Below are 10,006 nucleotides of genomic sequence, written 5' to 3'. Positions count from 1 at the left end.
AATATTTCGCTCATATGACGACGTGGATGCGTGTGTATGTGTAAGTGCGGCTGCTTGTACAAGCCCAGACTTAAGCTGGTTTTATAGTGCTAGCCCACTGACATACCATGCCGCAGTGAAGCATGAATACCCCACTCAGACACATTATACTGACTCCGAGCCGACCAGTCCTTGTTGGACCCATTAATGCCGAGCGCAAGGCAAGGACCAACAAGTACCATACTTTAACGTCTTTTGGTATGACGCGGTCGGGGATCGAACCCACGACCTTCCGCTCTTGGTGCGGACGCTCTAACCACTACACCACGGAGGCGGTCTCGTATGTGAGTGAATGAGTACGGACTGTTAATCAGCTTAAGGAAGGTTTAAAACTTTGCACACTTCCTGAATAATCACCTACTCCAAGCAGACGGTGTGTTGAAGTTGACCACCTGGCAAAAGGAACTGACAGCATATAGAATGGGAACTGGAACATTTGTTCAGCGAAAGGTTGTGACGTCATAGCCAGGGAACTGTAGTGGTGGGAAATCCTTGCTGGCAATGTTGTGCGTTATAACCAGTTTGGTGTTATAACCAGGGTAGACTGTGCACATGAAACACAATATAACAATCCAATCTGCATCTAAGTACCCTTGGGAACATGGGCCACATTATGCTGTTGAGGGTAAAATCTCTTCAACACTCTGTACCCATTTATACAGTAAACTGTTTAATTCAGTTGCGTTTTACGGTCTTGTTCAATTAAGTAATACTTGGACTACTAGTATTTACGAAGCGATTAGAGATTGCTTTTTCCGGATACATGATACCGTCCTTGAGTATATCCCGGTACATCACAGTGTGTCGCTTCAATATGGAAGGAACAAATATGGTGCTGACCAATCAAAGATAATCAAGGTGAATTCGAACCTACGATCGTCGGATCATTGTCAGCTAAGGGGCGCAACTGTATGTATGTCGTAAATTTGTGTTAAAGGATGGGAGGAGTTACGATCATCTTTTTCGCTAAGACTGATTTCTTTGTATAGGCCCAGTGTATTAGGTTGCCTTCATTAAGTCGAGGTTTCGAGGGTTACGTTATTACACCGACTGACTGAGTTTGGTTTTACGCCGCTTTTAGCAGTATTCCAGCAATATCACGGTGGGGGACACCAGAAATGGGCTTCACTCATTGTACCCATGTGGGGATTCGAACCCGGGTCTTCGGCGCGACGAGCCAACGCTTTAACCACTAGACTACCCCACCGCCCCTACGTTATTAGAGTACACCAGGGGCGGTATTCATAAAATAACTTAAGTCTGAAATATGACTTAAGTTTTTGAAAAAACTAAGTTTATCACTTTTTCTGACTTAAGTTTTCAGATTTTACTCAAGTCATATTCATAAAGCAACTTAGGCTTAAGTTTTGGCGATTTCCGACTTAAATCTTAAGACTGGGCAGGGGTAGGCTTAACTGGAAGGTGTTTGACTTAAGTCAGTAAACAATATGGCTGCCGTAGCGCTGAGGCGTCGTTCATTTCACCAAAGACCCGTGAAGATCCGGGGTATAATAGGTCTTCAGCAACCCATGTGCTTGCCATAAAAAGGCGACTATCTTGTCGTAAGAGGCGACTAACGGGATCGGGTGGTCAGTTTCGCTGACTTGGTTGACACATGTCATCGGTTCCCAATTGCGCAGATCGATGCTCATGCTGTTGATCACTGGATTGTCTGGTCCAGACTCGATTATTTACAGACCGCCGCCATATAGCTGGAATATTGCTGAGTGCGGCGTAAAACTAAACTCACTCACTCACTCATTTCACCAAAAAAGACAAAGTCTCGTTGAATACAGCGATGAAGAATTAATTCGGCGATACCGTCTAGATGGGAATGGCATTAGATTCGTCGCCAGCATTTGGGAGAAAGGATATTTTTATAAAATAGGACTTCCTAATTTTTTTTATAAAAAGTAGGATTTCCTATTTTTTTAATTTCCCATATATTCTTGAAATCAATTGTTCTAAAGTTGATTACACTTATGATGATAATACCTTTAATAGATATCACTCAAAGCTTTCATATTTAGTCATATATTTATAAACTAGGATTTCCTAAAAAAAATTATAAAGTAGGATTTCCTATTTTTTAAAATTTTCCATTGTTAGTAAACAAAACACAGGAAATTTTACAAATATTCCTGACACTACATGCTGTAGCCTCATCAAACTATTTATTTGTATGAGGTCATGTTCGCTTAAAAAACCTTTTTCGTTCATACATGTTCCTTTCCTTCGTCGTGTGACCTCGGCTAATCATCACTTACACCTACTACATTTTTCCAGTGTTTGATGCATTTTATGGCTGTTTCATAGGCGTACCAATGTAATTCAGAAAAGAGAACAGAAAATCGTACTTATTCAAAACAAATAAAAACTATGTGTGGCGCGTAGTCTAAGACATTTCTGTATTCTTGACTACACCTTGACAGTTGGACCCAATGTTTACATTACCTGCCACGCCTCTTGCCGCTTCGCCGACGTCACGCCCGGACCAAACTTCCTTCCAACACTCTGGCGTTTGTTTTCACGAGTTCTGTCAAAAGCAGGACCTCGTCTTTAGTCCAATTAGGTTTTCTCTTCTTTATCTCAGACTCCGACATATTTTTCACAATGTATTACCGCGGTATCTCAATGTGTCGTCTGCCGTAAATAGCAAAAGGGAGATCCTAACGAAAGCCATTTTCACACCTTTTTATAAAAGAGTTCCGCCGGAAGTCTAAAAATAACTCGGATTCACCCTAGTGATCACGCGGGTATGCACTACGAAAAAAACTTAGTTTGTCTTTGGAAACTTAGCTAAGTTTCTGACTTAGTAGCTTTATGAATAGAATCTTAAGTCTCAGACTTAGCTAAGTCAGTTGTAAAAAACTTAAGTTTGGACTTAGGAAAAATCTTAGTTTCTTTATGAATACCGCCCCAGTACTGTTTGATATTGCAACTTGGAACAGTATTCCAGTGGGAGAAAGGCTTGACGTGATATTGACACGTCCTCATGGCATCAATAGGGAGGTTATAAGTCATTTAATGTTAACTTACAATGGAGTCTATCCTGAGTCTATCCTGAGTAATATTAAAAAATGACAAGTAGGAAACATATTTATTCGTAAAAATGTACAAGATACAATATATTTTATATCCAGCATATTAGTGATTTTGTAAAAATGTATTAAACATGAGTAAGAGGAAAATAGATATAAAACAACACAGAACTAACCCACAGGGATTACCTACAGCGTCTTCTATTCTCCCTGCCAAACGTGACAACACTGAAACCTGATACTTCTCTGAGAGGTGAGACAGGCACCTTGGAACATGGAAAAGTCACAGACCTGAGAGAATCACTGGCCGTTTACTACAACTGCTGGTTATCCCTGCTGGCAAAGGTTACCTGGGCAACATAGGCGCTAACAGTTAACTGGGTAACATGCGTGTTGCACCTAAACTGATAGCAAGGGTTTACTGATCAACATACATGTTATACCCTATCACCTGATGAAGGAGCAAGAATTAGCTTTGAAACGTTGTGATAGAGAATAAAAAAAGAATCTGTTATCCATAAAAAGTGTCATGCATTCATGTTCTTCCAGTTTTTAAATGCCCTTCAAAGACTGCAAGTTACACCCCAGCTGATAGCAAGGAATAACTGATCTATTCATGAAGGCTCTGTTACTGAGACATGCTCCAAGTTAGTGTCACTTCACTGACTATTACCACAGACAGCAACCCAGCAAGATGTGCGTTGCCGAGGCAGACAGAGTTGTCTCCCTTGTGATATCTATACGTGACTTTGAAAGGCACGTCTGTAAAAAAAGATAACCATTTAAAATGTTTCCAAATGAATTTGTTCATGGGTTATTACAAAGAGAATCTCCACAGATAAATAAACATCCCATTACACAACTATTATTGCTGAAGATGTCCTGTATTCCTACAGTGAAGACATCTTTGCATTAAATCAACATGATCACAAATCTGTGCACTGTACAACATGAAGTAATTGATTAGTGAATTGAGGAGCTACTGATTTCTGTGAGCGTGTGCAATCGATCAAAACATAGTAAAGTACATTTTTAAAAAATACATTTTCAATAAAATATTTAATTCAAAACATTTTTTCACAATGACCTATGTTCATGTTCTGTAATACTGAAGTTGTTTTTTGCTCCACCTAAGTGCAAACACACAAAAAAATCTCTGCAGCGAATTGAGGCACTGTAAGCAGCATGTGCCCCCATTTGCTGGTTCGGATTCATTTGCTGGTTCAAATACAAACACACGAAAAGCCCCACGAGAGGGTTTATCTCCAACAACAGATCAACATGGTAACAAAACATACATTTCAATAAAATAACACTGATATTTATCCAGTAAAGCTAATTACGCTCAGTAAAATATGTTCCATGGAAACAGTAATCAAAATAAATGCCAAAATATCTATCAAAAAATGATTAAAGCATAATTGTTAGAAGAATTACGAAGTGAGAATGTCAGTCAAGTTTAATAACAAATTGGTTAAACCCATTTTCAACAATGTCCCTGAAAGTACCAAAGCCATTCAAATGCTTTGATGAAACTCAGGAAATTCGTACACAACATAAGCTGTGGGGTGGTAGCCTAGTGGTTAAAGTGTTCGCTCATCACGCCAAAGACCCGAGTTCGATTCCCTTGGGTATAATGTGTGAATCCAATTTCTGTTGTACTCCGTGATGATATTGCTGGAATATTGCTAAAAGTGGTGTAAAACTAAACTGAAACATTCACTCTTACACAGCCCAGTACGCCCTGATGCTGATGAAACCAGGATAGATTGTCATAGTGTCACTGACATGGCCCTCATACAACCTAGGACATTCTCAAATATCACAGAAATAGGCTTTTGAGAGGAATCAAACCCAGATCTTCTATGTGATAAGCGAACACTTAAATCACTGTGTTACTCATAATCCCTTGAAAAGGAAAACATAAGAAAGAACAGGTACAGAGGGAGTAGAAAAGGAATTGAGTTTCAATCCTCTACCAATCTCATTATGGTCTGGACATGATTGATATGTAGGTCTGTACACTCAAGTCACTATGGATTCAGCAGACGTCAAGATGGCTTCTCGTGCAACTTCTTGTTGAGCTCACACAGCTGTTTTAGAAAGCCGTCATTGGGGAAGATCTCTCGCTTGGCTCGAACTAATTTCACAGCCTCTTTCAGAAGCATATCTCGCTTCAACATGAGAAATGCCAATACTGTGGACCCTGATCTGCTGATGCCCTGCATACAATGGATGTAGATCTTCCCTGGACAACAGAACAAAGACAAGTTGCAGAACACACAGTCAGTGGGTTTGGTTCATTGCTCTAAACAGAATTTCAAGGATTTATCCAGATCTGCTCAGTGACTGACACTTATTCCATGTCTCCAGCAAATGACAGTAAAAATTCCAGATAAACAATTTCCCAATGCCTCAGAATTTATCACATAAGGTCATGAATTTCTGTTCTTTTCAATCCCAGACACAATGTTTATCCAATTTTCCTGCCATGGGTCCTTAGTTTGGGATCCTGGATAATGTCCTAGTTATGTCCTGACAAGTCAACACATTTGGAGGACTGCCACAAGTGATGCAGATCTTAGATGCCTACCACTTTGGGGAAAACCATGAATATGGTGCAAACAAATCAGGAGTCACAGGCTAATCTGGATTCGAACTCATGATCTTTGGGACCAGGCATGTCTAAGTTAGTGGCCTCTTACGACAAGCATAGTCGCCTTTTGTGACAGGCATGGGTTGCTGAAGAACTATTCAGGCTATTCTACCCCGGATCTTCACGGGTCGAATGGTGGATGACAAATGCATCCCTTGGTATAAATATGTAAACATACCACAGTAAGGCTTCTGTGTATCTTCTCCCTCCACAATAGCAGACTGAGGAAAATCTATTCCATTCAGAAAATGGAGACTGCTTATATTATTAAGGCAACAACATTGTGGTTGGTATACTGCAAGTTTAATGCAAACAGTTTAGCTATTCAGAAAAATGGTGATGAATTATGACAATCAATCACCTAATTAATCTTTCAATGGAAATTAAAACCTATCAATCAGTGATAATCCAGGATTAACTGTAACAACGCTGCACATAATACTGACATTTTCCCTATTTTCCAAAAACTTGGACTGCCCATATTTCATTTGCACAGGCAACATGGATTCACAGGGATTTGTGGCTGAACATAAATAATAACACTTCTTGTGGCCTATATCTAAGGACATTGAAGGGAATGTAAATTTATTTCTATATGTGTATTGTGTGTTTGTGTTACTGATAATATGGCTCAAGGCCTCCATAAGATAAGAGGGTCTCCCATGTTTGCCAGGCCATTACGTTATACCTCCCCCCAAAAAAACCCCAAAAAACAAACAAAACACACACACACACATATAGGTATACAGGAATACATTTGTTTATTAATGAAAACATTATAATATTATCATAATGCTTATACTACATTATTATGACAGCTAACAAGAGCTCAAGCTTAATCCTCAGCGGTGAATGTGTGTGGACCCAGGACCACTAATATTCCATAACAACAAACAAGTCTTCATTAAGGGGTTTGTTGGTACAGTATAGAATAGTAGCTATATAGTTCTGTGGTGAGTCGTGTACTGTTTGGTACACAGCACAGAATATATTATGAATGTCATTTCAATTTTCCAATGAATATCGATTTGTTAACAGTATATTTAACTGTCTGGATGAATCCACAGGACACTATTACTTTAATAACACTACCGAATTGTACACTGGCTTTCCAGTGAAAGTCGCTCTTTGCGGGGTCAACTTGGTTTGGGGGTTTATTTTTAAATGAAACCTTCGAGGATCTGATCGTAACGCTGACTTACCTGGCGAGCCGTTAGTGGGTTATTTTTAGTCTCGGCTCCGGCTGACTGCTGAGCGATGCTACTCTTCTTCAAGACGAGATTCCTGCAAGTTTCCTCTGTCTACTTCCTCAAACAGTACATTTTCTCCCCGCCGCTCCACTGTTTATAACCCAAGCGAATTTGTCACAGTAGTAATCGTTGCTAAATATAGAACACACCTGGTCGATTCTGCAATTGTCGCCCGTTTTGAATCCCATACATGGTCAATTACAATCTACCTCCATCATTGACAACACATACCAACGAAGGTAAAGTTATTGCACCACTAATGACTCAGTGCGACTAGAGTTACGCCCCTTGGATCTTAACAGTCCCCAACCCTGACTGAGAAATAAAAATAGAGCACAATGTATACCTACCAAGGATTAGGGAATTAGGGATTATTAGGGTTTGTTTCTTCCAAGTGCCTTGACAACTTTTAAAATTGACAATTAGGGGTACGATTTGTGATTTCCTCTTTATAATGACGCTCTCCAAATATGCGTGTTATTTTTATGACCCCCTCTTGAATGAATGATTCTCTAGTAACTAATCTACTTAGAATTGGTGAAGTAGTAATAGTAGCATTGTTGTAGTAGCAGATGATGTAGCAACAGCAGCAGCAACAGCAGCAGCAGCAGTAGTAGTAGTAGTAGTAGTAGTAGTAGTAGTAGTAGTTGTACTGTGTTTTAGTGGTCTCCGTCATCTCCATCTCTCAGCAAGTGAAATTATTTACAGATTGTACTATCTTTAAGAACATATTTTTATATATTTTATACGAGTATTGTTTCCCTGGTTCAGTTAGATCAAACATTTGCGAGTTTAGGTTATTTCATGCAGCATAAATTATCACCACAGACAGACAGACAGATTTATTTCGTAGAGTGGCCATGAAGCCAAGAGAACAATGACACTCTTTTACATGGATTGCTGACATGGGAAGTGCATTGGTATAAGCATCAGAAAATGTTATTGAGTTTGTTTACAAATATGGCAAGGCGTAAAATAACATTTGCATCTTGGTTATTAAGTAAATTCACAAACTTCTGTATGTTGGGATTTACATAATAATATTGCGGTATATATCTGCAGCGTATATCAGAATAGACAGGGCATTGTAATAGTACATGGTACGTGGTAAATTATCACCCTCTCGTAACATAATACACAATAAAAACTGAGTGAGTTTAGTTTTACGCCGCTTTTAGCAATATTCCAGCAATATCACGGCGGAGGACACCAATAATATACATAGTCATAATTAATGTGGCGTGGGTAAAGACACATGCGAGTGAATACCAGATTGGATTAGTCGCCAGCAACATAGGTTTGACTTTAGAGGCGACCAAACGGATCGGATAGTCAGAGTGAGTGAGTGAGTGCGTTTAGTTTTACGCCACTTTTAGCAATATTTCAGCAATATCACGTCGGGGGAAACCAGAAATAAGCTTCACATATTGTGCCCATCTGGGGAATCGAACCAGCGTGACGAGCGAACGCCTTAACCGCTAGGCTACCCCACCGCCGCTCGGGTAGTCAGAGCCTGTGCTAGTCTAACCCATCGGTGTGGATCAGTGTGGATCAATGCTCACAGTATCAATCACTAGATTGTCTACTATTTTATCATTTGACGAAAACTGATACGGTCGTTTGAGGATATTAATGATGTCCAATTATTCCCTCGGCTTTATTTTCATTTCCTTGAAAACCCAGCTTCATTCAAACATTTGTTCATGCTCAAAATGTATTGAAATGTCTGAAATCAGCCTTTTTGATAGAGTTTAGCTTAACCATAACATTTAATGGTGTAAGACAAGGGGATGCAAGCGATGAAATGAACGAAGACTAATTTTAATGCATATTTACACATGTGATAACTGGTCACTGTAACTTCTAAACGTTTGATAACTTTTTCTGCTTTAACTATCCAGATCCTGTAGTCAAAAGGACCGTTATCCATTATCGAGCTAGTTTCCTAACGCAATATGAATGGTCGCTATATTACATATGTCCTGAGTGGCAATGGGCTTGCTACTTTGGAGGGAAATAATGGAATTTGAAATGCCCGTTCTGTTGGAATGACAGAATCAGAAGCAATAATTCTTCAGGGTCGGGGTAGAATGCGTACAATGCCAATACCGACTGCTGTATCGCACCCATAAACCGATCAAAGGAACCGCGATCCGACTTTTATAAAACGGATATTTAGGAAACAATATGAAATTGGATGTCCATTAAATAGAAAGTTTTTTGTGTAATGCGATAATAAATATGTGATATGAATTTTTTAACGTCCACCACAGATGAGTTGACGATGCAATATCCGATGGTCAAAAGAAGGAATGAGTGGATATTGTTGTACGCCGCATCTCTGAAATGTGCATCCAGGGATCGATACTAAACATTGCACAGTGTGATTACCCAGAGTATGGTTTCTGTGTCTTGATGTCTGTTATTGACAAATAATGTGAAAAGAACATTTTTTCAAACTTTTATAACAAAAAAACAATCACAATGACATCTCAAGTACAAAATAACAGGTAAATAAAACATGAACGTATACACACGTATTGAAAACACAAACACCATACAGCGTGTTCAGATAAAAGACAAACCAAGGAATGTTGGAAACATATGAATATTTACACGATGACTTATATAACAAATTGCTACATACGTATAACAGTAACGAAAGACTGATAGCGCTACAGATCTCGAGTCATCACGTGACAACACGGTAAGGATTGGTAACCATGGAGACGGACTGGGCATAAGATTGAATCAGTAACATCGAGATTGGAGTCTTTATTCTGATGGCAACGTGTCGCAACAGCGGGGTCCTCCTTTTGGCTTCCTCCACCACAATACAGACTTGACAAACCTTGTCAGTGTCGTATTACAGCATTCCAACTTGCATATCATGTATTGAACAAATTAACACGTGATTAAATATATTTGTGGGAGGTCACATCAGTCCATTCAGGTTTCAACACAGATACCCTTCAGTTGGTCATCCCTGAGCTTCTGGACATTATCACAGATACAAGTTT

Source organism: Haliotis rubra, unplaced genomic scaffold (genome assembly GCF_003918875.1).
Source record: "Haliotis rubra isolate DU_JTF1 unplaced genomic scaffold, ASM391887v1 Scf498, whole genome shotgun sequence".
NCBI lineage: Eukaryota > Metazoa > Mollusca > Gastropoda > Lepetellida > Haliotidae > Haliotis > Haliotis rubra.
The sequence above is the reverse complement of the archived record's forward strand: the minus strand, read 5'-3'. Positions refer to the sequence as shown.